The sequence below is a fragment of the Oncorhynchus kisutch genome, linkage group LG26 (assembly GCF_002021735.2).
Source record: "Oncorhynchus kisutch isolate 150728-3 linkage group LG26, Okis_V2, whole genome shotgun sequence".
In the NCBI taxonomy this organism is placed as follows: Eukaryota; Metazoa; Chordata; class Actinopteri; order Salmoniformes; family Salmonidae; genus Oncorhynchus; species Oncorhynchus kisutch.
Genome location: NC_034199.2, coordinates 7,019,599 through 7,028,645, shown reverse-complemented (window position 1 = coordinate 7,028,645; position 9,047 = coordinate 7,019,599). Strand labels below are relative to the sequence as shown.

General features: G+C 40.8%; 1 protein-coding gene across 2 annotated transcripts in view; it reads left to right on the top strand.

Moving 5' to 3' along the window:
* The first annotated feature begins 2,943 nt into the window (after positions 1–2,943).
* The window catches only part of slc39a10 (solute carrier family 39 member 10), a 57,549-nt gene continuing 51,445 nt past the window's right edge, over positions 2,944–9,047 (top strand). Inside the window, exon 1 of one of the 2 annotated variants that reach the window (XM_020461204.2) lies at positions 2,944–3,340. The gene's annotated coding sequence lies outside the window, so the exon portion shown is untranslated. The remainder of the gene's footprint in view (positions 3,341–9,047) is intronic. The other variant, XM_031805638.1, reaches the window with a different exon arrangement.

Sequence of the window (9,047 nt, the reverse complement as noted above, 5' to 3'; positions counted from 1 at the left end):
TAGCGTACGTGTAGGTATGTACGGCAGGACCAAATCAGAGAGATAGGTAGGAGCAAGCCCATGTAATGCTTTGTAGGTTAGCAGTAAAACCTTGAAATCAGCCCTTGCTTTGACAGGAAGCCAGTGTAGAGAGGCTAGCACTGGAGTAATATGATCAAATTTTTTGGTTCTAGTCAGGATTCTAGCAGCCGTATTTAGCACTAACTGAAGTTTATTTAGTGCTTTTCCGGGTAGCCGGAAAATAGAGCATTGCAGTAGTCTAACCTAGAAGTGACAAAAGCATGGATTAATTTTTCTGCATCATTTTTGGACAGAAAGTTTCTGATTTTTGCAATGTTACGTAGATGGAAAAAAGCTGTTCTCGAAATGGTCTTGATATGTTCTTCAAAAGAGAGATCAGGGTCCAGAGTAACGCCGAGGTCCTTCACAGTTTTATTTGAGACGACTGTACAACCATTAAGATTAATTGTCAGATTCAACAGAAGATCTCTTTGTTTCTTGGGACCTAGAACAAGCATCTCTGTTTTGTCCGAGTTTAATAGTAGAAAGTTTGCAGCCATCCACTTCCTTATGTCTGAAGCATATGCTTCTAGCGAGGGCAATTTTGGGGCTTCACCATGTTTCATTGAAATGTACAGCTGTTTGTCATCCGCATAGCAGTGAAAGTTTACATAATGTTTTCGAATAACATCCCCAAGAGGTAAAATATATAGTGAAAACAATAGTGGTCCTAAAACGGAACCTTGAGGAACACCGAAATTTACAGTTGATTTGTCAGAGGACAAACCATTCACAGAGACAAACTGATATCTTTCCGACAGATAAGATCTAAACCAGGCCAGAACATGTCCGTGTAGACCAATTTGGGTTTCCAATCTCTCCAAAAGAATGTGGTGATCGATGGTATCAGAAGCAGCACTAAGGTCTAGCAGCACGAGGACAGATGCAGAGCCTCGGTCCGATGCCATTAAAATGTCATTTACCACCTTCACAAGTGCCGTCTCAGTGCTATGATGGGGTCTAAAACCAGACTGAAGCATTTCGTATACATTGTTTGTCTTCAGGAAGGCAGTGAGTTGCTGCGCAACAGCCTTCTCTTTGAAAGGAATGGAAGATTCGATATAGGCCGATAGTTTTTTATATTTTCTGGGTCAAGGTTTGGCTTTTTCAAGAGAGGCTTTATTACTGCCACTTTTAGTGAGTTTGGTACACATCCAGTGGATAGAGAGCCATTTATTATGTTCAACATAGGAGGGCCAAGCACAGGATGCCTGGATGCTCTTTCAGTAGTTTAGTTGGAATAGGGTCCAGTATGCAGCTTGAAGGTTTAGAGGCCATGATTATTTTCATCATTGTGTCAAGAGATATAGTACTAAAACACTTGAGCATCTCTCTTGATCCTAGGTCCTGGCAGAGTTGTGCAGACTCAGGACAACTGAGGTTTGGAGGAATACGCAGGTTTAAAGAGGAGTCTGTAATTTGCTTTCTAATAATCATAATCTTTTCCTCAAAGAAGTTCATGAATTTATCACTGCTAAAGTGAAAGTCATCCTCTCTTGGGGAATGCTGCTTTTTAGTTAGCTTTGCGACAGTATCAAAAAGGAATTTCGGATTGTTCTTATTTTCCTCAATTAAGTTAGAAAAATAGGATGATCGAGCAGCAGTAAGGGCTCTTCGGTACTGCACGGTACCGTCCTTCCAAGCTAGTCGGAAGACTTCCAGTTTGGTGTGGCGCCATTTCCGTTCCAATTTTCTGGAAGCTTGCTTCAGAGCTCGGGTATTTTCTGTGTACCAGGGAGCTAGTTTCTTATGAGAATTTGTTTTAGTTTTTAGGGGTGCAACTGCATCTAGGGTATTGCGCAAGGTTAAATTGAGATCCTCAGTTAGGTGGTTAACTGATTTTTGTCCTCTGGCGTTCCTTGGGTAGGCAGAGGGAGTCTGGAAGGGCATCAAGGAATCTTTGTGTTGTCTGTGAATTTATAGCACGACTTTTGATGTTCCTTGGTTGGGTCTGAGCAGATTATTTGTTGCAATTGCAAACGTAATAAAATGGTGGTCCGATAGTCCAGGATTATGAGGAAAAACATTAAGATCCACCACATTTATTCCATGGGACAAAACTAGGTCCAGCGTATGACTGTGACAGTGAGTGGGTCCAGAGACATGTTGGACAAAACCCACTGAGTCGATGATGGCTCCGAAAGCCTTTTGGAGTGGGTCTGTGGACTTTTCCATGTGAATATTAAAGTCACCAAAGATTCTCCAGGCACCCACCCCCAGGCACCACTGACAAGGCTCCAGACAACAGTCTCCCTCCCTGTGTTCCACAGCGTGGTTCCCCGTTCCCACATCCCTGTCCCCCATATCCCTGCCTTCATCCCCTGGGCACCAGAGGGGCAGCCCCCTGCCACAGACTGAGCCCCGTTTCACATCTGGACACTCTGCGACCATCACGGCCATGCAGGCAAAGGATACCTTCGGGTTGCTTCAGAGACTTTGTTTGTTCTCTCAGGGACGAGGGACTTTGTGGTGGGGGGGGCTGTGTAGCGACCCACACAGACAGCTGTGCCACCACCAGTCATGCCGCCTGTTTGGTTGCTTATTGACAGCATTTGAATAGTTACTTAGATAATGTCATAATTATCTTATCAAGCATTGTGTTTATAACTACAATAGCACATATTACAAGCAAAACAACCATGAGCGTTTTCAAGATGCCTTGTCAAGATGCTAAAGCTAGCTAACACAAATCACCCATCGATCTTAAAACAGAAGCATGACAACATTCATAATAACAAAAAATGCGATCACCAATTTGTGTGTAGATTTTAGACTGAAGTTGAAAGCTGAACATGACAGTACATTCAGGTTTTTGCTGCTTCTCTTCCTATTGCTTTCTATTCTTCTGGCAATGTTCAACAGGTGCAAAGAATCCCACCGCACGAGAACGCGTGAATTATTTCCCTTCAGCGTGTTCATGTGACAGAAGATCGCAACTTCACAGCATGAATCTAACATGTTAATAACTTAGTCTGTGAATGATGGGATAAAACCTGCCTCTGAGACAATTACTTGAATAATTCAATTGATGTTTTGTTCACAAAGTTGATGACTAAAGTGTCTTATTTGGAATTAAAAAACGTGACTTCTCTTTCGGGCGGTCTATAAGAATTGTCTTTCTAGGCCTGTAAACTGCAGTACCGAAAAGGCCCTCGTGATTGTCGTGGGAAGCAGGCCCCCTTGGAAACCCATTGGCTGTTTGTGCGTCGCTGCTCAGTGAACGGGTAGCTTTTTTTTTTAGTACGGAGCTGAGAGGAGATGCACACGGCACTCGAGTGAGGTAACTATATAAAAAAAACATTTGTTTTCTTTCACTCCCACAACATGGAACCGGACAGAATTTGCTACAACATGCAGATGTAGCTAGTTGGCTAGCTACATTCATTTATCTGTTAAATTAAATAACGTAGCAGAAGTCTTGAACGCCCAGCTTTGTTTAAATGGCTAACGTTAGCTAGCACATTTCATGTGCGTTGTCTGCTAGCTAACCTTAGTTAGCTATTTGTAATTTTGCCTATTGTAGTACTTTGACGTCTTGAAACTAAAATGGCTAGCTTGCTAGCTAGCTAACGTTGTCAACTAGGTACATTCATTTACCCAGTGCCACTACGGTATGAGTAGCAACATATTGTGAAGGTAGCTAGCTACGTCTTGTAAAAATATTTAACAGCAAGCTAACTTAAGCACGCTGTGTTGCATGCAGCCATTGCAGGGACCAGACTACGCGTGGTGCACCATAGCTAATGTTAGCTAGCTATTTTACCGGCCTAACTGGTTCCGCTTGGGAGATTAACGCAACTAGCTGGTTAACTAACCACCACAAACTACGTTTCAAACTTTCACCGACCTATAATGGGAAGCCGAGAAACTAAAACGGCAACTAACGTAAACTAGCAACCTACGTTGGTGGCTTGTCTAACGTTATGCAGTCCATGTGTACGGCTGTGCTTGTCTGAACGATAACATTTCCGTTAAATTAAATGTCGAATAATATGTTGGTAGGTAAATCAGTCCTTGTTAAAGTAGCTAAGCTAGTGTGTCATAAGCCTGTGTTGTGGTTCAGTATTAGCAATGCGCGATAGTTCTCTTTGGCTGGCAGCCTAATTGATTAAATGTAGCTCATTTTGTGAGAAATTACAATAGTATCTACGAACTATAACTGCAGGTAAGTAATTGGGCCTGGTAGACAGGCACTGAATCAATGTTTGCCTTGCATCTAGACCACTGCAGTGGCTTTCTTAATTTAGTTAGTGGCAATGACCTCATTCGAATCCGTACTTTGTCATAGATTAAGTAGGGTTTAAACTATTTGTTTCCTTACTCGTGATGGTTAATTTGTGTGTACCCGTTTAAAACTGTCCCGCTAAAGGTGCACATCTCATAATAAATATATGTAGCGCAGGTAAAATAGGTCGGGACGGTCTAGATATGAGCATTGTAAAGGTGCCACCACAGATACAAGACTAACTTTTTTTTCTGTAGCAGAGACTGTGCCTAAGCACAGCGGTTTTCAGACCAAGAAAAATGATAAAAATTACTTTGTTCATGATGCACACCCCTCAAATGTAAGAACTGCTTCAGTGCGCTGAACTTGTACATCTGTATTGTTTCATTTTATTTTACTAGGCAAGTCTGTTAAGAACACATTCTTATTTTCAATGATGGCCTAGGAACAGTGGGGTAACTACCTTGTTCAGGGACAGAACACTTAAAAAAAAAAATATATACACCTTGTCAGCTCAGGGATTTGATCTTGCAACCTTTCGGTTACTAGTCCAATGCTCTAACCACTAGGGTACCTGTCGCCCCATCTGCATAATCATGTTATTCAATGTATTATCTGATTGATTTTCTTTCTTGCTGCGCTGGTGCTCAAGTCGAAATCCCACGTTCATTCTACAGGCCACTTTTTTAATGAGTGTTCTGCAGTTGAACCATTTGTCTAGACACAGGTCTAGTGGCTATTTAAGTCTGTTACAAGGTCACACTCAATACCCCACATTTAACTGAAAATGTTCCCAGAAATGTTAAAGGTTCAATGCAGCGTTTTTTAAAATCTCTATATCAATTAATTTCTAGGTGACAATTAAGTCTCTTACTGTGATTGTTTGAAATTAAAATGGTCATACAGACACAGCCTCTTAGCAATGAACAGTTTTGCTAGGGTTGTTGGTTTACGTGGGATGGGGGTAAACTGAAAATGTGCTGTTATTGGCTAAGTGGTTTGGAACTCTCTAATTGGTCTAACTTATTTACAGCATGGCAACAACACCATGGAAGACCAAAACTGGCAGAAATGTCAGGCAGTCTTTTCAATCCGCTCTTACATTGAAATGGCATTATCATCACCATTTCACAATTTCATTGTATTTTTATTTTCCAGCCTCGTAGTGTGGAAATATACTCTGAGTGTACAAAACTTAGGAACATCTGCTCTTTCCATGACATCAACTGACCAGGTAAAAGCTATGATCCCTTATTGGCGTCACCTGTTAAATCCACTTCAATCAATGTAGATGAAGGGTAGGAGACGCGTTAAAAGATTCTCAAGCCTTGAGACAACAGACATGGATTGTGTATGTGTGACATTCTGAGGGTGAATGGGCAAGACAAAATATTTCAGTGCCTTTGAACGGGGTATGGTAGTAGGTGCCAGGCACACCGGTTTGCGTCTAGGACTGCAACACTGCTGGGCTTTTCACATTCAAGTTTTCCGTGTATCAAGAATGGTCCACTACCCATAGGACATCCAGCAAATTTGGCACAACTGTGGGAAGCATTGGAGTCAACATGTGCCAGCATCCTTGTGCAAGGATTTTGACACCTTGTAGAGTCCATGCGCTGATGAAATTGAGGCTGTTCTGGGGGCACAAGGAGTTGCAACTAAATACTATTATTTAGTTTCCAATGTAATGTACACTCAGTGTGTATATATAGAACAAAGTTAAATCACATTTTTGACTCCACTATGCCTTTAAAAGCAAAGCCATACGTGCATTACCATTATCTACATAAGGAGATAACCCGATCGAAAGTTACAAGGCTACCATACAGATGTAGTTAAATTTCAATGAAAGCCATTATGTTGAAATTTCAGTTGTTTGTAGGAATGTCTTCTAAAGTCTTAAACCTTGGAGCCGATAAGCCTACCGTACCCTCCCAAGAACTATGCATTATGGAAAATTCCAGTAGTTTTGCAACCCTACACTGGAGTCATCTCTGTGGTTATTTGTGAATGTGAACATATTTGTTCTGGTATTGATGCTACCGACTAATTTATTTCATACAAATGGCACCCAGAATGTTCTGTTAATTTGCCCTATAGCTTAGAAAATGCTTCAAAACACAAATACTGCCTTAAATTGTTGAAGTAGAATTGTCTATTTTGTTTCATATTACATTTTCATTTTGTGCTTACTGAACATTACCCGGCCGGGTGACGATCTCGCCACAGAGTCATCCTAAGCATGTCAGGTGCTTGCACTGTACATGGAGGGTCCATGCTTAATGGTTGCGTAATACATATTTTCTTAACACTCCGCACATTATTTTTGTGTGGATTTGGAAATCCCACAAGCTTAGGCCTATGTAATGACAAGGACATTGGCAAACATTTCCACCATGTCTAGGCCTATGTTTTTGTTATTAACAGCAACTTTTTACCTAGCCCTATATAACATGTGTATGTGTGTGTATATATATATGACTTGCATTTTGTGCAGTGTCTGTATTGTACTTCTTACGGCTGAATGCAAATTTCCTTCAACAGTGGCAAACACGCATGTACACTGACCGGCCTGGTAACTAGATGCAGTAGAATTAATGGCAGAAGTGATGTCAGTTTCAGTTTTACAGAGTAGCCTTATTCAGAATTACTGTAACACTGCAAATCACGTGCAGCTGGACAAAGTATTGTAAAATGCACAAGCAGCAGCTCTAATGTTAATCATGGCTTGTAAACATAATTTCCTTCCTCTTTTAGTATGTCTGAGGGATTGTATAGGGGGAAATATCTATGTGTAGCCTGTGTAATGTGGATATCATATTGGGCCAGTATATTTGACTTTTGAGTCTAATTTCAGAATGTGTTCTATGGATATTGTCATTCCAGTCGGTTTCTTAAAGTACACCAATGCGAAACGGCACAATTCCAAAGGTCAACTTTGAAAACAAGTCTTTGCCCAAACTGTGAACAGGACATGAGTAAGCAGTCCAAGCTTCCTCTAGCCACAAATATTTTCCACGAAGATTCACAGTATGCCTAATGACATATCCGGTTTTCCAGACGCCAATATAAAAACCCATATCCCTGGACTGGGCCTTAGACATGAGCCTGACTCTTTGCCCATAAGAGTTTTGCACACAAACCCCAAAATGCACTCTGTTTCCTCCATATATATCACCTCAAAAGGTTCTCACAGACTAGCAGACTGACGGATGGATCTGGGTTTAGCGGATGCCAGGAGAATGCTACCTGCCCGACTGCGTAGTGCCAGAAGAGGAATACTGGTCCTGGGCTGTTTTTCATTGTTCGGGCTTGGCCCCCTAGTTGCAGTGAAAGGAAATCTTAACGCTACAGCATATAATGATATTCTAGATGATTCTGTACTTCCAAGAGAATTCAGTGCCTGACCTCCCTAATGCTCTTGTGGTTGAAGCAAGTTCCCGACTGCAACATTCCAACATCTACTTGAAAGCCTTCCCAGAAGAGTGGAGGTTGTTATAGCGGCAAAGGGTGGACCAACTCCATATTAAAGCCCATGATTTTGGAATGAGATGTTCATTGAGCAGATGTCCACATACTTTTAGTCATAGTGTATTTTCTTCAAAGACAGGACACCTTTTAATGATAAATAATGTAGCTTAAATCATGACCAGGACCGTTTTGATTCTTATTAAAGCGATTTGTGTCCAGACAGGCTACTTAGGAAACTTTCTTAAATGGGCCTGTAGAGAGAATCGGCAAACTCAAACAAGCACACCCCCGTAAAAGCGCCCATAAATCAACACCAACAGTGTATGTCAGATGAGCAAACATTCCTCCGTTCATTAAACTTTTTTTTTTAATGTATTTTTATTTTCTATTATGCTTACCATAGGTTCTTTTAAAGTAGATTATGATATTGGAAGTATGAAGAAGAACTTGCCAATCCTTCAAATAGGCTATGGACAAGTTGTGTGTAGGCTATTTCAGTGCCACTGAATATTGAGGGGGAGAGTGTTGGAAAGATTTTTCAAATACTGTATGGAACTATTATATTTTTTGAAAGGATAACATTTAGTAAAAAAAAAAAAATATATATATATATATATATATATATATATTTGCTGACTTAATGTCTGAGGTGAAGAAAAAATGACAGGAGCCCGGCTGGGCACTTTCCTAGATTTGACATTTGCAAGAAGCAGGCCAGGTACTTCTATGTGTGCCCAGGTGTGCACTCTGTCAACATTAACAGGGCAGAGAAACCAGATTGCTCACATGGAGCGCGTAAATGATGGGAGCCTATGAAATAAACCAATACTTTTTTTTCTCAAGTGTAGCCGATTTTGAATTCTCTAAACAAAGTTTCCACTCTGAGAATGAAATGGTAAACTACTGAGCACATGCAAGAAATTAATGACTAATAGATGGAAATTGCCTGTTTTACAAACTAGGCTACCGCATGGGCATTCATGAAAGTGCATTGCTGGCTGTGCACTAACCTAGGCTACTATTCTACTTTGCATCACCTAGGGCATCATACCGGGCAGGATCATTGCTGATTTGTCGATACATTAATAATTATACCATGCCAGGTTGGAGAGAGAAATTTATTAAAACGGCAGACTAACTAAACGGAGCATTTGACCCAACATCAGCGCATTCTAGCTAAAGCATCAAAGGAAAGTTGGAAAGAGATGTAGAAAGTTTAATAGACAAAGTTAGCTGACCAATTGCTTATCATTAGTCAACACTCCCACCATTAAATTTTACCTATCTACAT